Here is a 25,876-nt window from a genome sequence, read left to right on the forward strand (position 1 = left end):
TACAGATAAGCACAGACAGGCAGCTAATGAACACAGAGAACAGGACATGACAAATGAGCAGGCAGGACACTCAGGGGTGGTATCTCACTATAAAAGGCACGAGGCACTCACACGCCGCCTCATTCTCTGATGAACATCTACAGAGTGAGTCAGGGTGTATGTACAGTATCACACCTCCTGCACGTGGCTGAGAGCTAGTCGGGTTCAGTCAGACAGACTAACCACACTTAGGTTAGCAGAGAGTCGAACTCATAGAGAACTGTGCTAACTGTGCTACTGGTTCAATAAATCAGATTGAACTAACTTCAAGCTCTGGAGTATCTTTTGGTTAAAGCTGCATCCAGTTGCAGCCTGTGTTATCCCAGAGTACATAACACATCACTAACCACTGCGCCACCATGCCGCCCTATTGTGGTGAACTTTGTTCTTTTTAAAAAATAAATTTAGAGTACCCAATTTATTTTTTCCAATTAAGGAGCAATTTAGCGTGGCCAATCCATCTACCCAGCCCATCTTTGGGTTGTGGGAGTGGCACCCATGGAAACACAGGGAGAATGTGCAAACTCCACAGTGACCCAGAACCGGGAACGCACCTGGGACCTTTTGTGGTGAATTTAATGACATTTTTTTCTTCTTCTTCTTCAGCTGTGTTCACCCAGCGCAGGATGTAATCCTCTTCATACCTTCTCATGAAGCATTTCATATATAGATATGCTGGCAAGGCACATTGTCAGTTATGGCTGACCGGGAATCTCTCCCAATCTTACTGCCTGCCAGAGGCATAGAGAATCCTAGACTTTACCATGCAGAAGGAGGCCATTCGGCCCATCGAGTCTGCACCAGCTCTTGGAAAGAGCACCCTACCCAGGCCCACACCCCCACCCTATCCCCATAACCCAGTAATCCCACCCAGCACTAAGGGCAATTTTGGACACTAAGGGCAATTTAGCATGGCCAATCCACCTAACTGTGGGAGGAAACCGGAGCACCCAAAGGAAACCCACGCACACACGGGGAGAACGTGCAGACTCCACACAGACAGTGACCCAAGCCGGGAATCGAACCTGGGATCCTGGAGCTGTGAAGCAACTGTGCTAACCAAATTGTTACCGTGCTGGCATATGGAAAGATCAGCAAATTGACTATCAGCCTGATATGCAACATTATTAATGCACTCCCCATGGCCAACAACTCCAGCAGTGGGTCCTGAATCCACAGCTTCTGGCTCAGAGACACAGTGCTACCCATTGAGGCACCAGTCTTCCCTTCATGACATTTATTCTGCACTCTAGTCATACAAAACTTTGCTAACTTAGTACTCCATTCAGTTTTCCCTTTCTTCATCTGTTTTAGATGAATTGAATGAAGATCAATTTAGTTGTTTGGTAGTACAGAATTCAGGTATTTGCTGAAGAAAGATAAAGCCACACACAGGGACCTGTCTTTTGCAGACAGAAGAAACATGTCCATGCATTATACTTTTTCAACAAAACAAAAACTTGCGGGCCAGCCATTCCCTGGTGCATTCCCCATGGCAATGCCTTGAATATTCAAAGTAGGGAATATACAGTGAATGGTAGAATCCTCAAGAGTATTGAAAGTCAGAGAGACCGAGGTGTACAGGTCCACAGGTCACTGAAAGGGGAAACACAGGTGGAGAAGGTAGTCAAGAAGGCATACGGCATGCTTGCCTTCATTGGCCGGGGCATTGAGTATAAGAATTGGCAAGTCATGTTGCAGCTGTATAGAACCTTAGTTAGACCACACTTGGAGTATAGTGTTCAATTCTGGTCGCCACACTACCAGAAGGATGTGGAGGCTTTAGAGAGGGTGCAGAAGAGATTTACCAGAATGTTGCCTGGTATGGAGGGCATTAGCTATGAGGAGCAGTTGAATAAACTTGGTTTGTTCTCACTGGAACGACGGAGGATGAGGGGCGGCCTGATAGAGGTCTACAAAATTATGAGGGGCATAGACAGAGTGGATAGTCAGAGGCTTTTCCCCAGGGTAGAGGGGTCAATTACTAGGGGGCATAGGTTTAAGGTGCGAGCAGCAAGGTTTAGAGTAGATGTACGAGGCAAGTTTTTTACACAGAGGGTAGTGGGTGCCTGGAATTTGCTACCGGAGGAGGTGGTGGAAGCAGGGACGATAGTGACATTTAAGGGGCATCTTGACAAATGCATGAATAGGATGGGAATAGAGGGATATGGACCCAGGAAGTGTAGAAGATTGTAGTTTAGTCGGGCAGTATGGTCGGCACGGGCTTGGAGGGCCGAAGGGCCTGTTCCTGTGCTGTACTTTTCTTTGTTCTTTGTTCTTTGACCTGGTGGTTTAAACAAAAGCTTGCCGTTAACTATTCTCTGGTGCATTCTCCATGGCAACATGTCTACCTATCAGAGTCCACTGCCAACCAACCAACACACTCTTCTCATGCAATATAATTGTGTTTCCTTTTCCAATTGGTATTCTTGTGTATCTGACCTGTTGAGTGCAAGCCAAAAGCTTCAACAGCATGTCTCCTTTTTTAGCATTATGAATTTCTTGCCTGTGACAATTCATAGGACCACCATGAATGAACTGTTAGAAAGTGCGGTTCGACATTCTTCAAGACAACTATGATTTAGTTCAGTTTGCTTGAAATGTTAACTTAGTTCCTCTCTCCACAGGTGCTACCAGATCCTCTAATTATTTCCAGTACTTTTTGTTTTTATCTCAGGTTCCCAACATCCACAGCATTTCGCTTTTAGTTCCAGGATAGTTTGCTTTTTGTTATATCGAGGTTCTTCCTTCATCCAAGCAGTCAATTAAATACACCCTAAATATTTGAAGGTTTAGCATGCTTGTCCCATGTTACTCACTCCTCTATTTAAGTGAAGGCATTTATATAAGCAATTTCACACCTCCGGCAAAATGGAAAGGAATTTCAGACAAATTGTTAAGCATTCATAAGCTAGTTTCTAAAATGATCATCTCAAGACCTTGATGTTAAAAGATGACGCCAATGGTTAAGGAGGCAGGTTTGTCATTATTGTACAAGCCTTGCATTAAATGCTCCTTCCAACAAAGAATAAAGTATTATGCAGAATGCTGTGCACTGTATAACTGTGAAATACCTGAAAGCGGTACCTAATTCCGATTTAGATTTTATTCTTGCCTGTTATGCGTAGAGAAATAATACTGGTGATCGATTGTGTTTACATAGAATGCCAGTGGGCTACAAAAGACTTGCCAAAACATTTCAAAAGCAAAAAGAAAATCAACAAGCTGGGAGCATCATGTAACAATGGACTAAGGGAATATCAATGATAATAACCAGCCTCTGAAATCCAATAGAAAGCATTGCATATAATTTTAAAAGCAACTTATGATACATCACCATCCTCAGAGATGGTCTGGATCTTTCAGTCATACCTTTAAGCAGTTCTGGTTGTATATCCAGTGGGATTACTCACGTACTTTTACTGAGATAACCTGCTTGTAATTGTGTTAGAAATAAAACCCGCAGAAAAATCATTGTTCAGTTGATGTGCAAACTTTTCTCAGAGGCAGTAGCTTTGGTTTCTATCGTATTCACAGAATCCTGAAAATTACGCCACAGAAGGAGATTTTTCAGTCCATTGAGTCTGTGTTGATGTTACCTCTTCAACCTAAACCATCTATTCCAATCGCATGTGCTTGGCCATTTCCCAAATATATTTTATATTCTCCCTTATCAGGTTCCCTTCTTAATAATGCCACGGAGGGTCATTTTATTTGGACAGTAAAAAATGGAAATTAAGTCAGGTGAGATCAAAACAGGCAGCAGTTCACTCCGCCATTTTACTGCTATTTTCACAAAGGTGGAAATTATCTTCATATTCTCTGTTTTAATGGAAATCCCCGGGCTGGATTCTCTGTTTTAGAGACTAAGGGCTGGATTCTCCGCAGCCCCGTGCCAAAATCGTGATTGGCGCGGGGGCAGAGAATCCAATTGCACGGCGAAATTGGGCCTGGCGGCGGTCCGGAGATTCTCTGGGACCCGAGAATCGGCGTAATCGCGGAATGCTCTGCGCGGCTGGGGGGGCCATTGCCAAACGCCCGCCCAGCGATCCTCCGTTCCCAACCGGCTGAGTTCCCAACGGCGTGGTTTTAACCACCTATCGGCGTTCAGGAAGCTCACGTGGCAGCTGCGGACTCAGTCCGCGGCCGCCCTGGTGGGGGGGGCAGCGGGATCGGGCATGGGAGGGGGTCCTTATGGATGGCCGGGGGACAGATCAGGCTGGTTGGATCTTCGGGAGCGTGTGTGTTCGGGGGGGCCGACATTTTGCAGCTGCCTCCGCGGTCCAAGTCCGCCATGGCGCTCGGCGTGGCCACTGGAGGCCTCCGCCGTGTGCATGCGCGGACTCAAAACCGGAAGTGCGGGGGCCCATATCTGCAGCTAAAGCTGCGTGAATCGCCCTGGGTCCCTGTTACCCCCTGCAGCTGAGTGAATTGGATGATCTTTTTTATCGGAAACTTGGGAGTGAAACGCCAGCCGTTTTATGCCGGCGTGGGGACATAGTCCTATTTTGGGAGAATCCAGCCCTAAGTCCCCATGCCCGCGTGAAAATGGTAATCTTTTACATCAGGAAAACTGGTGCAAAATGGCCACCGATTCCCTGTTTTGCTGGGAGCTTGCAGGGAGGCAGCATAGAGCTCGCAGCTCTAGCTGCTGATACGGCCCTGCGCATTTCCGGTTCCATGGCCGTGCATGTGCACGGCGGTGGCCTGCAGCGGCCGTGCCGTGCTTCATGGCGGACTCAGCCCGTGGACCCGGACCGCAAAAGTAGTGCCCCCTTCAGTAGCTGCCATGCCCCGGACCGCCCGCCCACAGTGGCTCCAGCCCCAAATGAAGGCCCCCCTGCCCGCGGATCGGCCCTCCCCCAACTGTGGCAGTGCTGGACTGAGCCCGCAGCTGCCATGCGAGGTTCCTAAATGGTGTGAGCACACGTAACCCACGCCATTGGGAACTCAGCTGGTCGGGGACGGAGCATTGAATGGCGGGCCTCAGGAAATGGCCTGAGGCCATGGATACTTGGCGTGGCGTACTCCGAGAGTACACCGCTTTTCAAGGGGTGGAGAATACAAAAAACAGCGCTGCTCCCGATATTGGCGTCAAAACGGACTCTCCGCCCCATCGCCGATTGAGATTTTGGCTTCGGGGAGCGGAGAATCCAGTCCCCGGTGTCTGCGCCTCTTCAAATCTGAAGATTACTTATTTATTAACCAGTGGAAGCAATCTTTTACTTTTTACTCCTCACAACCTTTCAAAGTTCTGCAATTTTTAGATCACCCTTAACTTCTAATTTAAAAAATTGAATCTTTGTAGCTTTCTTCCAGAATAATTATTTCCTGATCCTTTTTTAATCTGGTGAATCTTCATTTCATCTTTTCTGTGCTCTAATACGTTTCGAGAACTACGTACAGTACTCCAATTGTGGACAACCAATTTCTTAAAGAAATTCAGCATCATCATTTCCTTTATTTTATATCCAGTGTCACGATCAAAACCCCAGAACACCAATTTAAAAAAAAAAATCTTTGAAATGTGCTCTTCCACTTGTAAAGATCCAGGTACATGAACCCCTTGCTCTTTCTGTTCTTCTGTTATTTTAAGTATCTTACTCTTTAGAGTGTATCCTTAATTTCGTTTTCTTATTCTCAAAGTGTTTTACTTCACATTTTTCAATATTGTGTTTCATCATCACCTGCACATTTAGTGGCCAGGGAAAGGTTGTCCCTGTGGTATAGGGTTGGGGTTGTTCCCTTTGTTGGGGGGTGGTGGGGTCACGATATCTGTGGTGGGAGAAGGGGCCGGTCACTTAACTTTGAGATCAGGGTGTCCCAATCTACTAACTTGTTTATGTCACCTTGCAGCACTTACACACAGTTTGCCATAATGCATTTGTGTTGCATCTTTTACCTCATCAGTCTGTTGCAAAGCCCTTCACAGGCAATGGTGTGCAATCATCGACACAATGCAGTGAAACAAAATAGCCAGTTTATGCATCACAATGTCTCACAGGCATAAACAAGGGCAGATAATCCATTTCGGTTGTGTTGGTTGAACGATGAATTGAGGCCCTCATTCTTCTTCAAATAGCACCATTGGATCTTTTGTTCCACTTCAGATGGAAAATCCACTGGAGTGAAAACCTGGATTGAACGATAACGCCACCAAAAGGGCAGCTTTCTCTCAAAACTGGACTGATGCATGATTGTGTGCCTGAGTGATTGAAGTGGGGCATGAACCCACAACTTTATTACTCCAAGACAAGAGTGACAACAATCCAGGCACAATTCTCCCCAAAAATGATCAAGTGCCTTTCTGGTGATTCTCACTGGGAGGGTCGGCTTGATCCTGATCGCAAACCCCCCCCCCCCCCCCCCCCCACTTAGTCATATTTTCGGCGGGGCTATGTTTTGCTCTGGCATTAAGAGGGGCAGGGCCTAAACATGCCAGCAGGTCCGGCTCTTTAGAGATTGGGACACCCTGATCTCAAAGTTAAGTGACCGGCCACTTCTCTCCACCCCCACAGATATCGTGCCCCACCACCTCCCAACAAAGGGAACAACCCCAACCCTATAACACAGGGACAACCTTTTCCCGGCCACTAAATGTTCGAGTCCACCACCCCCCCCCCCCCCCCCCCGGCCCCCCACCCACACCACACCATGCAGGCTTCAGGGTCACATGAGTGCCTCTTCCTCGCCGGCATCATTCCCCACCCCCACCATTGCCACATCAGACCACCCCCAACAATAAAAATGAGCGGCTTTCCACTATGGGGTCATCAAATGTCCCATGCCTTCAAGCCACACCACTTCAAGCCTGCCCAATTGTAACTGACATCTTTCAGAGGCTGGGGCTGTACCCTGCCATGTCTCCGATCACCCAGGGGCTACAATGGCCTCCGAGCCCCCTGGCATGGTCATCATCTATGGTCTCCGTTTGTAGAGACCGGCAGTGATTTCTGCTCACTGGACATGAACCCAATTATGTCTGCTGGGCCAGCCCGGGAACATCGTGAACTGTTTGGAGCCCAGCTCAAATCCCGTTTCAGGGCTCTCCTGCAATTTCCCCAACGAAGACAGATCTGCTCAAAGTGCGACATGGCTGGAGAATCACCCCCTCAGTCAAGTTTGACATTAGACAATGTCCCCTAATTTGGTATCATTTAGCATGGTGCCTCTGCCCAAATTATTTTTATCAATTGAAAGTAAAACAGGATTCAGCACTGATGCCTGAGACACAGTATTCCCCATATATCCCACCCCAGCTCCATCCATTCCCAATCCAGCTCCCATAACAGAACTTTGAGTTATTTTTTGTTCTTGTTTTGATCCATGTGTTCAAAGCTGCTGCTGGGCTTTCTTCCGTTTCTGTAGTTCTGTTGTTTTCCCACCACTACCTTGCTTAATTATTCATGTTGCAACCTAGACAAGAATGAATGTTCCTTTGGGGATTCTGACATGAGGGACAAGAGTTTGGGTGGGGCCAACAGAAGCAAGTGCAATGAAACTGAGGACATCTGTCACACCAGTTACTCACCTTACTTTAAAGAAGTCTCCAGAAGCATTCAAATGTGTCACAAAATAGCTATCTTCTACTTTCAAGACAGAATGTCTCAGAGCTGTGCCGTTTGCTACACGAGATGTGCACACAACATTCTGCTTTGGTTATTGGAAAGGAAACTTACCACAGCATGAGTCTGTCATGCTATCGGTTCCTTCCAGGATACCACTGTCACATCAGACAGTCAGCAGTGCATACATATATCAAGCAAGTGACAGCCCTTATGTCTGCAATGGGCAACATTTTCCCAGTTGAAATGAGGCATCATCTGGACAGGATACACAGCTTTCACCCAATGGCAGGGGGTCCATAAGTACAAAATGTTGCACATGGTACCATGGGGTGTCAGAGCTCTTCATATCATTCTCCTGGCCAACAAAAGTTTTGCATTGATTCAGATGTTAGATGACCACAAAGTAATGACTTGAACTTCTCTGGCTATTAACCAGAAAGCAATTCCAATGACTTAATTCTATAGCATTCTGTGGTTTTCTTATCCTCTCTCTGAATTGCCTTCAGTTACAGATTTGTCTACATCTGTATCCAGCTTATTATTTATAAAGGATATAAACATGGAAAGCCTAGGAACGTTTCACATAATCCCAGATTCTGTAATGACGACACAGCCGGCCTCAAATATTGAACAGCAAGGTGAAAAGAAGGTTGAGGTTTAATTTGTGCAAAGGTTGGTTAATATTCAAGAAGGAATTGGAAATGTACTGGTAGAAACCCTGATAGTTATATTAAGAGGTATTGTGGTAAGTGAAATTTCTGAAACATTGGGACTGGACAAATGGACTATAATGGCCATTCTAACTTTCCCCTTCAGAATACTTAATCCCTCTCCAATATTTCTAAGTTAAGTCTGAACATTCCACTTCTTTTAATCTATTAGTTTAAATGCCCACCCATATTCGTATCAAACTTCATGATGTGGAATATTGCGGCCAATTTTGTTCAACTTTTTCCCCTGTAGACCCATTTTGTGCTCCAGCCTGAATCTTAACCTACCAATAAATTGGTAAAATTGCCAGGTGTAAAGCTGCGTAAGTAATTGAGAGTGAGCATGTAAGTGGCTCAGAACCATCAGCACTGACTCTGGGGAATCTGTGGTTCTTCTCTCCAGAATCCAATGTCATTCTGTGACAGATTTTAACATCTTAACAGCTCTGTAAGTGCCGTCTGCCTGCTGCAGAATTGCTTCAATTGATTTAGGTGATAGGCTCATATATTGTACAGAGGATGAGGTACACTGGACAATGGATAATTGTAAGGGTGGAAAAAGTAACTGATCATAATAGCAATGTACAGGACTTCACAGAAGCTGGCAAAAAACCTGGGTAGTGATCTAATAGCAAATTACACGTGTCAGTATTCCTCTTGTACTCCACCAGGAGAAGCCTTGAGTTGGTGGCGGGACTAGCTTTAATAAATGGCCCAGATTCTTTGGGCTTGTAATGACAGCAAAACTGTCAGCATTTGTCATCATCACTCTGTGAAATTGACAGCGACCTCTGGGTATCCGCACATGTGCTGTTAAATGGAAATCCAGAAGTTGTTGCCGGTGATTTCTGCTTCTTCATAGGATGTGTTGTTAAAGTCCTCAAAGATGCTAATCTTAGAAATCACTTGATTTCTTGTGAACTTCCATTTGTTACACTGCCATCTTGCTGCAGCAATCCTTAAATAAATTATGGCTTGTTGAATGAAATGGAACACGTTTTTTAAAGGTGGACTGAGCCATGATTACTGAAAACACCGTCTCTAGCCTTAAAATTATGTTTCTGGAACATACCTCTTCATTCACCTGAGGAAGGAGCAGCGCTCCGAAAGCTAGTGATATCGAAACAAACCTGTTGGACTTTAGCCTAGTGTTGTAAGACTTCTTACTGTGCTCACCCCAGTCCAACGCCGGCATCTCCACATCATGGCTTAAAAAACTATATTTACCCTTGTGGAATATCAAATTTCTCCATGTTGACAAGATAAATTCCACAGAGTAATACACATTTTCATCATGTAAGAGAATACCTATTATCAATCAGTACTCACAATTCCTTAATTTGTGGAAGTCCTCTGAGCCACATATACTTGACCCACTGAGGGCGGGATTCTCTATCTCACCAGCCCTGTTTTCCAGTGCGACGCGCCCCGCCGCGCCGGCAGGGGGGGGCTCCATTTCCACAGCCGGCCAATGGAGTTTCCCACTGCGGCCACCCCATGCCATCAGGAAACCCACGGGCGTGGGTGTGCTGCTGGCGAAGCAGAGGTTTCCACCGATGGAGAATCCCGCAGAATATTTGTCACTTGTGCTGCAATGAAAGGGTGGCCTCAACCGTCAGACATTGCATCATGATGGATTCCAAAGGTGTGCTAATGGAGGGGACAAACAGTCGTCAATGCTAGCTGTCCCTCTAGTTGAGGGAGAAACTCAGGTTCCCGAGTTTCTTCCATACATCTTCATATGATTGGGCAGACCGATTCCTAATCCACAGATTTTCGAGCACACGGGGGAGCATGTCCCATGGATCTGCTTCCTTTCCTTTCCTTCTCTGTTGCTGTTCTGCCTCATCATGAAGACATTGTGACTCAAAGTGTGATGCAGCTCGATGAACAAGTTGTCGCCACATTGAACGATTGGTAGCAAGCTTCTCCCAGTCATTAATATCAATGCTGCTGTGCTTCAAGGAGAGCTTCAGAGTGTCTACGGCAGGTTTCACGTGTCCTCCCCTGAAACACTGACCAGTTGAGAGTTGAGAAAACATGGGTTGGAGTGGTGGGGAAGGGGGAGCGGACACTTTCGGTATTTGGACACAGTGGCCGTACTAAAGTTGATTTTTCAGGAGTTTGTCTGAATGTTTGCGGCAATGTCTTCAAGAAGGATATGAGTACTTGTCCTACGGTCCTCCCACTGAATCTGGAGGATGTGGTGGAGGCATTGCTGAAGGCATATTCTCGCACTCTTATGTGTTGCTGATACACAGTTCTGGTCTCGCTGCAGTGCAGGAGTTTGGTGACGAAAACCGCTCTGTACACTAGGACTATCGTTGACTCGTGAAGTTCTCAGTTGCCAAATACTCACAGCCTTAATCTGTAGAAGGCTGAGTTGGGGTAGTTGATCCGGAGTTGGGTCTCTTCATTAATTGTGGCCTTTGGGCAGCAAGGTGGTGTAGTGGTTAGCACTACTGCCTCACGGCGCCGAGGTCCCAGGTTCGATCCCGGCTCTGGGTCACTGTCCGTGTGGAGTTTGCACATTCCCCCCATGTTTGCGTGGGTTTTGCCCCACAATTGTGGCCTTTTGAGAGAGATGGCTGCTAAGGTATCGGAAGTGCTCAACAGTTTTCAGAGTCACTCCTTCAATATATACGGAAGATGTGATCTGATGTATGATATTTCATTTTACAATATTCAAAAACCTAGAGATTTAGTATGCAAATTTGAAAAGATTAGGCTTGCAAATCTGCTGCAGAGTTGTCAACGGTACTACAGTTGTCCACAAATTGTAATCATGTATGTCTCGTGGTCAGCTTACCTTTGGAATGGAAGCATCTGACATTTTTAAAAATTCCATCTAGGCAGTATTTGATGGTACACCAGAGGGTATCTTTGATATGGTAAATAACCACTGCCTTGTAGATTGTTAATAGCATGGGGTATCACAAAACCTTGTTTGACCCCGGTCTGTATTTTGAAGGCATCTGTTTCAGATTTTGCATTCAAGCGAATTACAGTTATATCATTATGAAACAATTGCAGAATAATGATTAAGTTTCTTGGACATGCAAAGCTTTCAAGCATAATCCACAGAGCTTGGCAATTTACCGAGACATATACTTTGGTCAGATTGATGACCAAAGAGTGTCCCGCTCAACCTTCTTTTTCGATTTATTTGACAACAAAGCCTATGTCAGAGGTTCATCTGTAAGTTCTAAAACTGCACTATGTCTCTGGTATAATTTCCTCAGCCATAGGAAGTAGATGATTCCGGAGAATGCATGTCAGGATTTTCTCTATGATGGACAAGAGGGAAGAATACTCGATAGTTTCCGCAGCATGACTTATTTTCCTTCTTCAAGATAGTTACAATTGTTACATTCCTGAAGTTGGCAAGAGTTCCTTTTCCTCTTAAATCTGCAGGATGAGTGCATGGAGACTTGATGTGAGCAAAAGCTCATCAGCTTCGAAGCTCTCAACTGGAATGTCATCATACCACAGGCTTTGTGGTCCGCTCAGAGTCATGTGTTTCAGCTTGGCTAATGTTGAACCCTTCTGTGATGCCTTGATTTGTTTTGCTGATATCGGTAAGGTTTCTAAGAAATTCAAAGTCATTGTGACCTCTTCTCATGCCGGTAAGGGAGAAAGGCTTATGGGTAGCGGGAAGTGGCTCAGGGTATCAGCGTTGACTATTCGCGTTCCAGGGCGATGCTCCAGGCAATATTCATAGGTTGTCGGTAACAAGGCCCAATGCTATATCAGGGCAGAGGTGATAAGAAAGATTGCCGTCTTCTTTATAAAGGTCCAATAAAGGCTTGTAGTCCGTCACTATCAGAAAACAACTGCCAGAAACGTACTGGTGGAATGTTTTTACACCAAATATATGACAAACACAGAACAAAGAACAAAGAAAAGTACAGCACAGGAACAGGCCCTTTGGCCCTCCAAGCCTGTGCTGACCACACTGCCCGTCTAAACTAAAATATTCTACACTTCCAGGGTCCGTATCCCTCTATTCCCATCCTATTCATGTATTTGTCAAGATGCCCCTTAAATGTCTCTATCGTCCCTGCTTCCACCACCTCCTCCGGTAGCGGGTTACAGGCACCCACTACCCTCTGTGTAAAAAACTTGCCTCGTACATCTCCTCTAAACCTTGCCCCTCGCACCTTAAACCTATGCCCCCTAGTAATTGACCCCTCTACCCTGGGGAAAAGCCTCTGACTATCTACTCTGTCTATGCCCCTCATAATTTTGTAGACCTCTGTCAGGTCGCCCCTCAACCTCCATTGTTCCAGTGAGAACAAACCGAGTTTATTCAACCGTTCCTCATAGCTAATGCCCTCCATACCAGGCAACATCCTGGCCAATGAAGGCAAGCATGCCATATGCCTTCTTGACTACCTTCTCCACCTGTGTTGCCCCTTTCAGTGACCTGTGGACCTGTACACCTAGATCTCTCTGACTTCCAATACTCTTGAGGGTTCTACCATTCACTGTACATTCCCTGTCTGCATTAGGCCTTCCAAAATGCATTACCTCACATTTGTCCGGATTAAACTCCATCTGCCATCTCTCCGCCCAGGTCTCCAAACAATATAAATACTGCCGGATCCTCTGACAGTCCTCATCGCTATCCGCAATTCCACCAACCTTTTTGTCGTCTGCAAATTTACTAATCAGACCAGTTACATTTTCCTCCAAATCATTTATATATACTCCGAACAGCAAAGGTTCCAGCACTGATCCCTGCGGTACACCACTACTCACAGCCCTCCAAATAGAAAAGCACCCTTCCATTGCTACTCTCTGCCTTCTATGACCTAGCCAGTTCTGTATCCATCTTGCCAGCTCACCCCTGATCCCGTGTGACTTCACCTTTTGTACCAGTCTACCATGAGGGACAAGAACAAACAAAGAACAAAGAAATGTACAGCACAGGAACAGGCCCTTCGGCCCTCCAAGCCCGTGCCGACCATACTGCCCGACTAAACTACAATCTTCTACACTTCCTGGGTCCGTATCCTTCTATCCCCATCCTATTCATATATTTGTCAAGATGCCCCTTAAATGTCCCTATCGTCCCTGCTTCCACTACCTCCTCCGGTAGTGAGTTCCAGGCACCCACTACCCTCTGCGTAAAAAACTTGCCTCGTACATCTACTCTAAACCTTGCCCCTCTCACCTTAAACCTATGCCCCCTAGTAATTGACCCCTCTACCCTGGGGAAAAGCCTCTGACTATCCACTCTGTCTATGCCCCTCATAATTTTGTATACCTCTATCAGGTCGCCCCTCAACCTCCTTCGTTCCAGTGAGAACAAACTGAGTTTATTCAATCGCTCCTCATAGCTTATGCCCTCCATACCAGGCAACATTCTGGTAAATCTCTTCTGCACCCTCTCTAAAGCCTCCACATCCTTCTGGTAGTGTGGCGACCAGAATTGAACACTATACTCCAAGTGTGGCCTAACTAAGGTTCTATACAGCTGCAACATGACTTGCCAATTCTTATACTCAATGCCCCGGCCAATGAAGGCAAGCATGCCGTATGCCTTCTTGACTACCTTCTCCACCTGTGTTGCCCCTTTCAATGACCTGTGGACCTGTACTCCTAGATCTCTTTGACTTTCAATACTCTTGAGGGTTCTACCATTCACTGTATATTCCCTACCTGCATTAGCCCTTCCAAAATGCATTACCTCACATTTGTCCGGATTAAACTCCATCTGCCATCTCTCCGCCCAAGTCTCCAGACAATCTAAATCCTGCTGTATCCTCAGACAGTCCTCATCGCTATCCGCAATTCCACCAACCTTTGTGTCGTCTGCAAACTTACTAATCAGACCAGTTACATTTTCCTCCAAATCATTTATATATACTACAAAGAGCAAAGGTCCCAGCACTGATCCCTGTGGAACACCACTGGTCACAGCCCTCCAATTAGAAAAGCATCCCTCCATTGCTACACTCTGCCTTCTATGGCCTAGCCAGTTCTGTATCCACCTTGCCAGTTCACCCCTGATCCCGTGTGACTTCACCTTTCGTACTAGTCTACCATGAGGGACCTTGTCAAAGGCCTTACTGAAGTCCATATAGACAACATCTACTGCCCTACCTGCATCAATCATCTTAGTGACCTCCTCGAAAAACTCTATCAAGTTAGTGAGACACGACCTCCCTTTCACAAAACCGTGCTGCCTCTCACTAATACGTCCATTTGCTTCCAAATGGGAGTAGATCCTGTCTCGAAGAATTCTCTCCAGTAATTTCCCTACCACTGAAGTAAGGCTCACTGGCCTGTAGTTCCCGGGATTATCCTTGCTACCCTTCTTAAACAGAGGAACAACATTGGCTATTCTCCAGTCCTCCGGGACATCCCCTGAAGACAGCGAGGATCCAAAGATCCAAAGACCTTGTCAAAGGCCTTACTGAAGTCCATATAGACAAAATCCACTGCCCTACCTGCATCAATCATCTTTGTGACCTCTTCAAAAAACTCTATCAAGTTAGTGAGACACAACCTCCCCTTCACAGAACCATGCTGCCTCTCACTAATACGTCCATTTGCTTCCAAATGGGAGCAGATCCTGTCTCGAAGAATTCTCTCCAGTAATTTCCCTACCACTGACATAAGGCTCACCGGCCTTCCCCCAATTTAGCACATTCACCCGAGGACCACCCGAGGTCCACCAGCACTTTAAAACTTACTGATTTGTGGTCACTGTTCCCGAAATGCTCCCCTACTGAAACTTCTACCACCTGCCTGGGCTCATTCCCTAATACCAAGTCCAGTACAGCCCCTTCCCTAGTTGGACTATCTACATATTGTTTTAAGAAGCCCTCCTGGATGCTCCTTACAAACTCTGCCCCATCTAAGCCCCCAGCACTAAGTGAGTCCCAGTCAATATTGTGGAAGTTGCAGTCTCCCATCACAACAACCCTGTTGTTTTTACTTGTTTCCAAAATCTGACTACCTATCTGCTCCTCTATCTCCTGCTGGCTGTTTGGAGGCCTGTAGTAAACCCCCAACATTGTGACTGCACCCTTCTTATTCCTGATCTCTACCCATATAGCCTCGCTGCCCTCTGAGGTGTCCTCCATAGTACAGCTGTGATATTCTCCCTAACCAGTAGCGCAACTCCGCCACCCCTTTTACATAGCCCTCTATCCCGCCTGAAACATCTAAATCCTGGAACGTTTAGCTGCCAATCCTGTCCTCCCCTCAACCAGGTCTCTGTAAGTGCAACAACATCATAGTTCCAAGTACTAATCCAAGCTCTAAGTTCATCTGCCTTACCCGTAATATTTCTTGCATTGAAACATATGCACTTCAGGCCACTAGACCCGCTCTTTTCAGCAACCTCTCCCTGTCTGCTCTTCCTCAGAGCCATACTGGCCCTATTCCCTAGTTCTCCCCCAATTTTTCCACCTTCTGACCTGTTGCTCCGGTACCCACACCCCTGCCATACTAGTTTAAACCCTCCCGTGTGACACTAGCAAACCTCGCGGCCAGGATATTTATGCCTCTCCAGTTTAGATGCAATCCGTCCTTCTTATAGAGGTCACACCTGCCCCGGAAGAGCTCCCAGTTGTCCAGATAACGGAAACCCTCCCTCCTACACCTGCTGTTTAGCCACGTGTTTAGCTGCTCTATCTTCCTATTTTGAGCTTCACTGGCACATGGCACATGGCACAGGGAGTAATCCAGAGATTACAACCCTCGAGGTCCTGTCTTTTAACTTTCTGCCTAGCTCCCTGAACTCCTGCTGCAGGACCTCATGCCCTTTCCTGCCTATGTCGTTAGCACCAATATGTACAACAACCTCTGCCTTCAGGATGCCCGCTACCCGTTCGGAGACATCCTGGACCCTGGCACCAGGGAGGCAACTTACCATCCTGGAGTCTCTTTCACGTCCACAGAAGTGCCTATCTGTGCCCCTGACTATAGAGTTCCCGATGACTATTGCTCTTCTGCGCTTTGGCCCTCCCTGCTGAACATCAGAGCCAGCCGTGGTGCCCTGCTTTGGTTGCTGCTGTTTTCCCCTGATAGGCTATCCCCCCCAACAGTATCCAAAGGGGTATACCTGTTCGAGAGGGGGACAACCACAGGGGATTCCTGCACTGACTGCCTGCCCCTTCTGGTGGTCACCCATTTCTTGCCTGCACCTTGGGTGTGACCACATTTATATAACTGTGATCTATGACGCTTTCCGCCACCTGCATGCTCCTAATTGCATCCAACTGCTGCTCCAACCAAACCATGCGGTCTGTGAGAAGCTCCAGTTGGGTGCACTTTCTGCAGATGAAGCCATTCGGGACGCTGGAAGCCTCCCGGACCTGCCACATCTCACAGTCAGAGGACTGCACCCCTCTAACTGACATTGCGTTAATTAATTAGTAAATTAAATTTAAAATTAATAAGAAAAGTTACTGTTAACTATATGTTTCCTCGCACTAGATTTCTACTATAAAGGCAAGGAACAGGTGACTGTGTCAGTAGGTAGCCTGCAGTATATCCTAAAGATGCCACTGTTATGTATAATTGGCACACAATTGCCAGTGTGTGAACAGTATGTAACGTGGCTTGCAATGCTGCTAAGTGTACAAGAATGAGGTAATACATATGAATTTTAGAGTTGAGCACTGATTGAAGGAGATTGGTTGGTGAGTAATGGGGTATAGTTGAGTAGCGAGTGGTGCAGTTGGTAAGTATGTGCTATTTGAAGTGATCTCACTGACCTTCACAGTCAGAGACTCCGGCTGAGCAGAGAGACAGTCCGACACATCTGCCAGATGACGGCACACCTGGCACCGCGTGGGACTGGGGGAGGACACCCACTCCCGGTGACCGTCAAGGTGACATTCACCCAGAACTTCTATGTGACGGTGTCCTTCCAGTCGCCGAGTTGGGACCTGTCTGGGATCTCACAGACCTCGCCGCATAGGTGTATCCGCACTATCATGGACATCCTATATGCCCAGGCGCCTCAATACATCCAATTCCAAGTGGATGGAGCCCACCAGGATGCCCGGGCTGCAGGGTTCACTGCCAACCACGGGATGCCCCGGATCCAGGAGGCGATAGACGGGATGCATGATGCCCTACGGACACCTGCAAATAGCAGGTCGCTGTACACTAACTGAAAGGGATACCACTCGATGAACATCAAACTGGTCTGTGACCATCAGCTGCGCATCATCCACCTCTGTGCCCGGTACCCAGGAAGTATGCATGACTCCTTCATTCTGGCACACTCAGTGATTCCTGACATATTCGAGGGGAGCCCCCACCCCTCCACCCCCCTGGCTGAGGGATTGGCTCCTGGGCGACAGGGGTAACCCGCTGCAGCCGTGGCTGATGACACCTTCCCGGAGGCCACGGACTGATGCAGAGACCCGCTACAGCGATGCCAATTTAGCGACCAGGAGCGGTGCTTCGGCATCCTGAAGATGCACTTCAGGTGCCTCGACCTCTCTGGAGGGGGCCTCCACTACTCGGCTGAGAGGCTCACCCGCATCGTGGTGGCCTGTTGCATCCTCCACAACATCACGCAGCAGAGGGACGATATGCTGGAGGGGGAGGATGAGGAGGAAGGGGAGGCCTCGTCCGACGAAGAGGATGCGGGGGAGGGGGACGATGAGCACGACATGGGGCCCAGGCAGGCACGGGAGGCTGCACAACGTTATCGCGTGGGCCAGCACACACGGAACGCTCTAATCGCCTCCAGGTTCACCGACTAGGAGGGAGGGGGTGGAGAGGAGGGGGTGATGCTGGCCAGGGGCACGGACACCACTTCCCAGAACCAAACCCCCTCACCTCCCACACTGCCATACCACCCGCTTGCATACCCCTCCGGTATACATACCTGCAGCGCTACGAGCTGGGGCCCTGGGTCGGTAGTGACAGCGGGTCTGGTCCATGGGATGGAGGACGATGACAACACGCTCTGCGATGAGCTCTGGTGCTCCACATCATATGACAACATCTGACTCATGTCCATAGTAGCACCTTCCACCTGGGTGATCCCTGCATGCGTGCAGGGCAGTCTATCACACGATACCATTGAATCCCTGGGGTGGGGGTGCAGGGGACGGTTGGGGCATGGGGGGAGGGAGGTAGCGTGGGGACCATGGTCCACCACAGAGCCTGCACTGGTCCCCCACTGCTTGGGTGTCCCGGGTGGTGTGGTGCCACCCTGTTCTGGCCGCTGCCCACCAGATGCACCAGGGACAGGGGGGAAGTCTGAGGTGCTGCGCTGTTCCGGCACCTCCCCTACGGGAGTCCCCGCCACGGGTCCCATCACCTCCTCCTCCCTCAGGTTGCCCTATGGCCCCCAGGCTACTCCATTCGGCGGGGGTACAAGCGGAGCCATCCCCTGAGGCACCCTCCGCCCCCTGCCCCCCCCCCCTTTCCACCCCCCCACCTTGCCAACTTGGCGCTGCCAGTCCTGGAGGCCTGCTCTGGTCTCAATCAGGATCTAAATTCTCGCGGCCATGGAGCACAGGGAGTGCACCATCTCTGTCTGGGACAGCGCTAAATCATGCTGCGACTGTGACACCACCCTGTAAGTCTCTGCCACATCAGCCAATGACTGGGCCACCTCCTTCTGGGTCTGGGCCATCTCCCTCTGGGACTGGGCCACCCAGCCCAGGTCTGCGCCATGCTGGTCAGGGCCTGGGCTATGCCGCTGATGTTCCCAGCCATGGCCTGCTGGGTCTGGGCCATGCTGAGGAGCGTCGCTGCAATGTCCAGGCGGCTCTGGGACATAGCTGCCTGTGAGAGGGCTGCCCTGTCCTGGACCTTGGCCACCGCCTGCACAGAATGCCCCAGGCCTTGGACAAAGGTGTGTGGTTTGAGGAGATGGGGGTTTAGGGGGTTATGGGGTGCAGGGGTTGGGGGGGTGGGTTGAGGGATGTAGTGTTGTGTGGGGTGCTGACTGCCTCTGCCACCTGCGCCCAGGCACAGCGAAGGACGGCGCCTGGCAGCCTTCCTCGCGGGCTGGGCCACTATGACCCTATGTGTCTCTCCTCCACGGCGTCCATGAGGGTGTCCAGCTCAGCGTCCCTGAACCATGTCTCTCCTTCCAGCCATCTTGTTGGCTGGGACAGTGGGTGTGGGGGGATGGATCATTTAAGTGCGGTTGCGGCGTGTGAGCCACATGTGCGCCAATCACGGACCGGCTGAACCGGGCACCGTCTTCCAAGGTATTGATTGCATTCCATGTGGCAATGGTGCTAGCCCATTTAAAGTAGCTGAATCGGTGTAGCTGCTGTGCAGTTTTTGTTGTCATAAAACACCACTGTTTCCACCCCGGCGTTGGCACTTAGTTTCACAATCGGAGAATCCAGCTCGATGTCCAGAGGAAGTGTCTCGTCTTACGATGAAAGATTCGGTGGTGCCCCTGCACCAATGCTCCTGAAGGCCCAGTGGGGGGGGCTAGCAAGGGCACAATCGCGGGAGTCTGCGAAAAGTGTACAAAATAGCCGCCCTCATCCAGGCTGAGACTCTGGAGTTGCTCGATTGCTTGGACCCGTTCTGCCTCGTGGGGACCTTGCCGCGTCGTTTCAGCCGCTTGGATGTGGGAATACTGACTAGTGGTGTGTTCATGTATCACGCAGGTCTCGATGGCAATCGCTAGGGTGAGCTGCTTTACCTTGAGGAGCTGCTGGCGTAGGGGGTCCGACTGAACACCGAAAACGATCTGGTCGCGTATCATGGAGTCGGAGGTGGGCCCGTAATTGCAGGACTGCGCAAGGATGCGGAGGTGGGTGAGAAAGGACTGGAAAGGTTCATCCTTACCCTGCATACGCTGATGGAATACATCGCGCTCGAAACTTTCATTCACCTCGATGTCGCAGTGACTGTCAAACTTGAGGACCGTCTTGAATTTTGATTTATCTTCACCATCAGCAAAGATGAGAGAATTGAAAATGTGGATGGCATGTTCCCCGGCCGTGGATAGGGAGAGAGCGATCTTCCTGGTGTCTGAGGCAGCTTCTCGGTCTGTGGCTTCAAGCTGGAAGCGTTGTTTGAATATCTTCCTGTTGGCTCCCAGGTTACCGGTGATGCGGAGAGGCGGCGGCGGGCGGACGCTGTCCATTTTTCAGGATGGCTGTACGCTGGTGGAAGGCAGATCACTTGCAGGTAGGTCTAAGAAGTTCTAACATCCCTCAACTCCTGGTATCATGTTGTGTTGGGTGCTCTGGATCCGTGGAACACATACAGGCCACCAACACTTAAAATAGTACAACACTATTTTATTAAGTTAGAAACTGTTAATCTAAAGACCTATGCCTGTCCTAACCAGTCTATGGACTCAGCACATGGTGAAGATCTGTGCTGTAAGCTGTAAGCTCTGTCCTTCTGAGAGGCTGCATCCCGAATGAGCGGGAACTCTGATGCCCCCTGTCTTTATAGTGAGTGTGCTCTAACTGATGATTGGCTGTGGTGTTGTGTGTGTTGATTGGTCTTGCTGTGTGTCCATCAGTGTGTGTGTCTGCACCATGATATACTGATGTATATTATGACAGGGGTTTTCCGACGGCGTGGGGTTGCCCCACAATGGGAAACCCCATTGACGAGCTGGCGTGACGGGACATCCCGCCGGTGGGGTAAAAATTAAATGTGGCGTGGCGGAGAATCCCGCCCAGGATAAATACTCTTTCACTTTAATAAGGTATGTATACTTTAATCTCAATATTTACACTTTTCGTTTGCAAGTTAACCATATGTCACACTCGTATTAAAGTAAAGAGACATTTCGGAAAAAAGTGCTGTGTTCAGTTGGAGCCCTGCCCATTGGTGGCCATCTTTGGAGAATCTGACTTGCTAGGACTGCAGACAGGGACGAAGGCGGATGTCTGAGCCTTCGCCTTGCGAATAGCCTGGAAGGGAATTCTGATTGGTTGTAGGTCCCAGTGTCGCCTAAGTCATCCGCTGGGTTGGGGGATTTGATGGAATTTCTACACCTGGAGAAGATGAAGTGTATCTTGAGGGTGTCGGTGGAAGGGTTCTGGTCGAGCTTGCAGCCTTTCATCTCCTTTTTTAGGGAGTTGGTTACCATCAACAGTTAGGGGGAGGGGAAGGGCAGCATGGTAGCACAGTGGTTAGCACTGTGGCTTCACAGCGCCTGAGTCCCAGGTTCGATTCCTGGCTGCGTCACTGTCTGTGCGGAGTCTGCACGTTCTCCCCGTGTCTGTGTGGGTTACCTCCTGGTGCTCCGGTTTCCTCCCACTAGTTGCGAAAGACGTGCTGTGAGGTAATTTGGACATTCTGAATTCTCCCTCAATGTACCTGAACAGGCACCGGAATATGGCGACTAGGGGCTTTTCACAGAAACTTCATTGCAATGTAAGCCTACTTGTGACAATAAAGATTATAAAAGAGGTTTGTATTCTTGGTTGAGCTAAGGGTTCGCTGAGATTTTGTTTTCTTTCTAGGGGAAGGTTTAAAGGGGTGATGTACCATCTATGACGACAGACGAGAGTCGGAAGAGTAAACTGTGGCTCTAACAGCTAAAAGGTACCTGCTCGGGCTGCAGATGAGATGAAGGCGGATGTCTGAGCCTTCGCCTGGCAGCCGGTCCCAGAATGAGGGCAGGGCTGGAGGTTAGCTACCTTTATCCTTGAGCCCGAGGGGCGGAGCCAGCAGGGACAAACCCAGACATGTAACAAACAACCCGGGGGTTGTAGCTGGTACTCCTGCTTGAGGTGATGCCCTTGCTAAGCAGGAACTGACACAGCTCATCACTCATGAAGGAGGAACCCCGATTGCTATGGATGTAGGTGGGGAAACCGAACAAGGTGAAGAGGCCATGCAGGGCCTTGATGACTGTGGCAGAGGTCATGTCAGGGCACGGGATGGCGAAAGGGAAACGTGAGAACTTATCAATGATGTTGAGAAAATACACATTATGGTCAGTGGAGGGGAGGGGCCCTTTGAAATCGATGCTGAGGCGCTCAAAGGGGCCTTTACCAGGTGTGCTCCATCTGGCCGAGAGAAGTGCGGTTTGCACTCCGCGCAGACCTGGCAGTCCCTGGTCATGGTCCTGACCTCCTCGATGGAGTTGCAGGCCTTGATAAAATGAAAAAAACGGGTGACCCCCCTGGGTGACAGAGGTCATTGTGGAGGGCCCGAAGTCGGTCTACTTGTACGCTGGCACATGTACCGTGGGTAGGGCATCTGGGGGCTCATTGAGCTTCCCAGGTTCATACAAGATATCATAATGAGAGGTGGAGAGTTCGATCCTCCACCTTAGGACCTTGTCATTCTTGCTCTCGCCCCGCTGCGTATTGTTAAACATGAAGGCAACCGACCATTGGTCAGTGAGGAGAGTGAATCGCCTGCCGGTCAGGTAATGCCTCCAATGTCGCACAGCTTCCACAATGGCCTGGGCTTCCTTTTCGACGGAGGAGTGTAAAATTTTGGAGCCCTGGAGGGTGCGGGAGAAGAAAGCCATGCGCCTGGTTGAGGGTAGCGGCCAGAGCAAAGTCAGACGCATCGCTCTCCACCTGGAACGGGATGCACTTGTTTACTGCGTGCATCGTGGCTTTGGCGATATCTGTTTTGATGTGGTTGCAGGCCTGGTGGGCCTCAGCTGTCAGGGGAAAAATGGTGGATTTAATGAGTGGGCGGGCCTGGTCCGCATAATTGGGAACCCACTGGGCATAATAAAAAAAGAACCCTAGGCATCTCTTCAGGGCCCTGGGGCAGTTGGGGAATGGAAGTTCCAGGAGGGGGCGCATGCGGTCAGGATAGGGCCCTAGGACACCGTTTTCCACAACGTAGCCAAGGATGGTTCAGAGGGTTGTGCGGTAAACGCATTTCTCCTTATTGTGTGTCAGGTTAAGGAGCTTGGCGGTGTGCAGGAAATGTTGTAGGCTAACGTCATGGTCCTGCTGGTCATGGCTGCAGATGGTGACATTATCCAGATACGGGAACGTGGCCCGCAGCCCATACTGGGCAACCATTCGGTCCATCTCCCGTTGGAAGACCGAGACTCCATTGGTGACGCCGAAGGGGACCCTGAGGAAGTGGTAGAGGCGGCCATCTGCCTCAAAGGCAGTGTATTGGCTGTCTTCAGGGCGGATAGGGAGCTGGTGGTACGCGGACTTCAAGTTAATAGTGGAGAAAACTCGGTACTGCGCAATCTGATTGACCATGTCAGATATGCGGGGGAGAGGGTACCCATCGAGCTGCGTGTACCGGTTGATGGTCTGACTGTAGTTGATGACTACTCCCCAGATTTGACGAGCACCACTTGGGCTCTCCAGGGGCTAGTACTGGCCTCTATGATCCCTTGCCGCAGGAGTCGCTGGACCTCCGACCTGATAAAGGCCTTGTCCCGAGCACTGTATCGTCTGCTCCTAGTGGCGACGGGCTCACAGTCCGAGGTGAGGTTAGCAAAGAGCAGGGGTGGGGCGACCTTATGGGTCGGGAGGCTACAGATGGTGAGATGGGGCAGGGGTCCATTGAACTCTAAGGTAAGAATTTTGAGGAGGCATTGGAAATCTAGACCTAGTAGGAGGGCAGCGCAGAGTTGGGGGAGGACGTAGAGCTTGACATTTCTGTACTCGGCGCCCCACACTGGAAGGGTTGCGACACAGTACCCACGGACTTCCACGGAATGTGATTTGGAAGGCAGGGAGATTTTCTGGGTCGCGGGTAAAATTGGGAGGGAGCAGCCCCATACCGTACCTGGGTGAATGAAACTCTCCGTGCTCCCGGAGTCGAAGTGGCAGGTCGTCTCGTGGCCATTGATCCGGACGGCCATCATGGATTTAGTGAGGTGATGAGGTCGAGATTGGTCGAGGGTGATGGAGGCGAACTTCGTAAGGTGAGTGTGCTGATCGTGGGTAGCGGAGGCCAGCGTATGATCTGGTGAGCAGTGGTTCCGGGATGCGGAGGGGTGATTCCAAGATGGCAACACCCACGGGTCGCACGTGGCGGATGGCGTCGAAGATGGCGGCCCCCACGGGGCGCACGTGGCGGCTGGCGTCGAAGATGGCAGCCCCCACGGGTCGCACGTGGCGGATGACGTGGAAGATGGGGGCGCTCCCTGTGGGCTACACGCAGCGCTGCTGGGTTTAGAAACAGGTCGGCCCTGACAGACTTTAGAGATGTGGCCCTTCTTTCCGCACCCCGTTGCAGATCGCCCTTCTCACTGGGCAGCGTTGTCTGGGGTGCTTACCCTGGCCACGGAAGTAACATTTTGTGCCTCCGGAGGTGGTGAGTCACTGCGCGGCACAGGCTTGGGGCGCCCCTGGGTCGGGTGATGGCGGCGCCCACGATGTCCATGAGGGTGCCGCGTGGTCGGAGGTGTAGGCATCAATGTTATGGAAGGCCACTTCCAACGAGTCCGAGAGTTGTACTGTGTCTTGGAGGTCGAGCGTACCCCCTTCGAGTAGGCACTGGCACATGTAATTAGATTTTATGCCTGCGACATAGGCGTCCCAGATCAGCAATTCGGTGTGCTTGACAGCCGATACCGCCTTACAACTGCAGTTCCGGCTGAGTACCCGCAAGGCGCGCAGAAATTCAGCTTGCGATTCTCCGGGGCGCTGTCGCCTCGTGGCAAGGAGATGCCTCGCGTACACCTCGTTGACTTCCTTAACATCCTGCCCCTTCAACAGCGTTATCGCACCCTCGTATGAGGTAGCGTCTCTGATAAGAAGGAAAACTTGCGGGCTCACCTGGGAGTTGAGGACTGGCAGCTTGTGAGTCTCAGCGACGGCGGCGGTGGAGGAATCAATGTAAGATTCGAAGCAGCTTAGCCAGTGTTCAAACGTGTCAGTGCCGTCGGCTGCTTGGGGGTCCAGCTCCAGGCGATCAGGCTTGAGTGATGGATCCATCTTAAAATTTTAGCTGATTAAATTGATGTCCCATCAATGATGACAGACGTGAGTCGGAAGAGTAAACTGTGGCTTTCATCAGCTAAAAGTTACCTGCTGGCAGCCGGTCCCAGAATGAGGGCAGGGCTGGAGGTTAGCTACCTTTATACTTGAGCCCGAGGGGTGGAGCCAGCAGGGACAAACCCAGACATGTAACAAACAGTAACTGCAATAAGTAAGAACAGTATGTACAATATAATACAGTGGTTCACCACAAGGGGGTGGAGCTGGGTGTAGTTTAAGGGTAGGATTGGGTTGGGGTTGTATTACCGGGGGGTTTGTTTGCTATAATGAAAATGTTGTTTTACAGGTGGCTTTGTTTGTTGTAATGGAAATTCTGCTTGAATAAAACATTATTCATAAAGGACAGAACATTCCGTTCTCTGCTGTGCTCTAAAACAATATTGAATGCTGCACAGCAGATTAACAATCCAATAAGTCAGGGACTGCAAGCAAACGGCTTTGTGTAATACTGCTGACAGAGGGCCAGGGAAATCAAGACATCCTATTGGTTGAATCTGGTTCCTGGACAAATTTAGATTGAGTCCCAGGTTTGATTCCTGGCTTGGGTCATGTCTGTGCGGAGTCTGCACGTTCTCCCCGTGTTTGCGTGGGTTTCCTCCGGGTGCTCTTTTTCCTCCACCACAGTCCAAAGATGTGCAGGTCAGGTGGATTG

The sequence above is a fragment of the Scyliorhinus torazame genome, chromosome 11 (assembly GCF_047496885.1).
Source record: "Scyliorhinus torazame isolate Kashiwa2021f chromosome 11, sScyTor2.1, whole genome shotgun sequence".
Taxonomy (NCBI): Eukaryota; Metazoa; Chordata; class Chondrichthyes; order Carcharhiniformes; family Scyliorhinidae; genus Scyliorhinus; species Scyliorhinus torazame.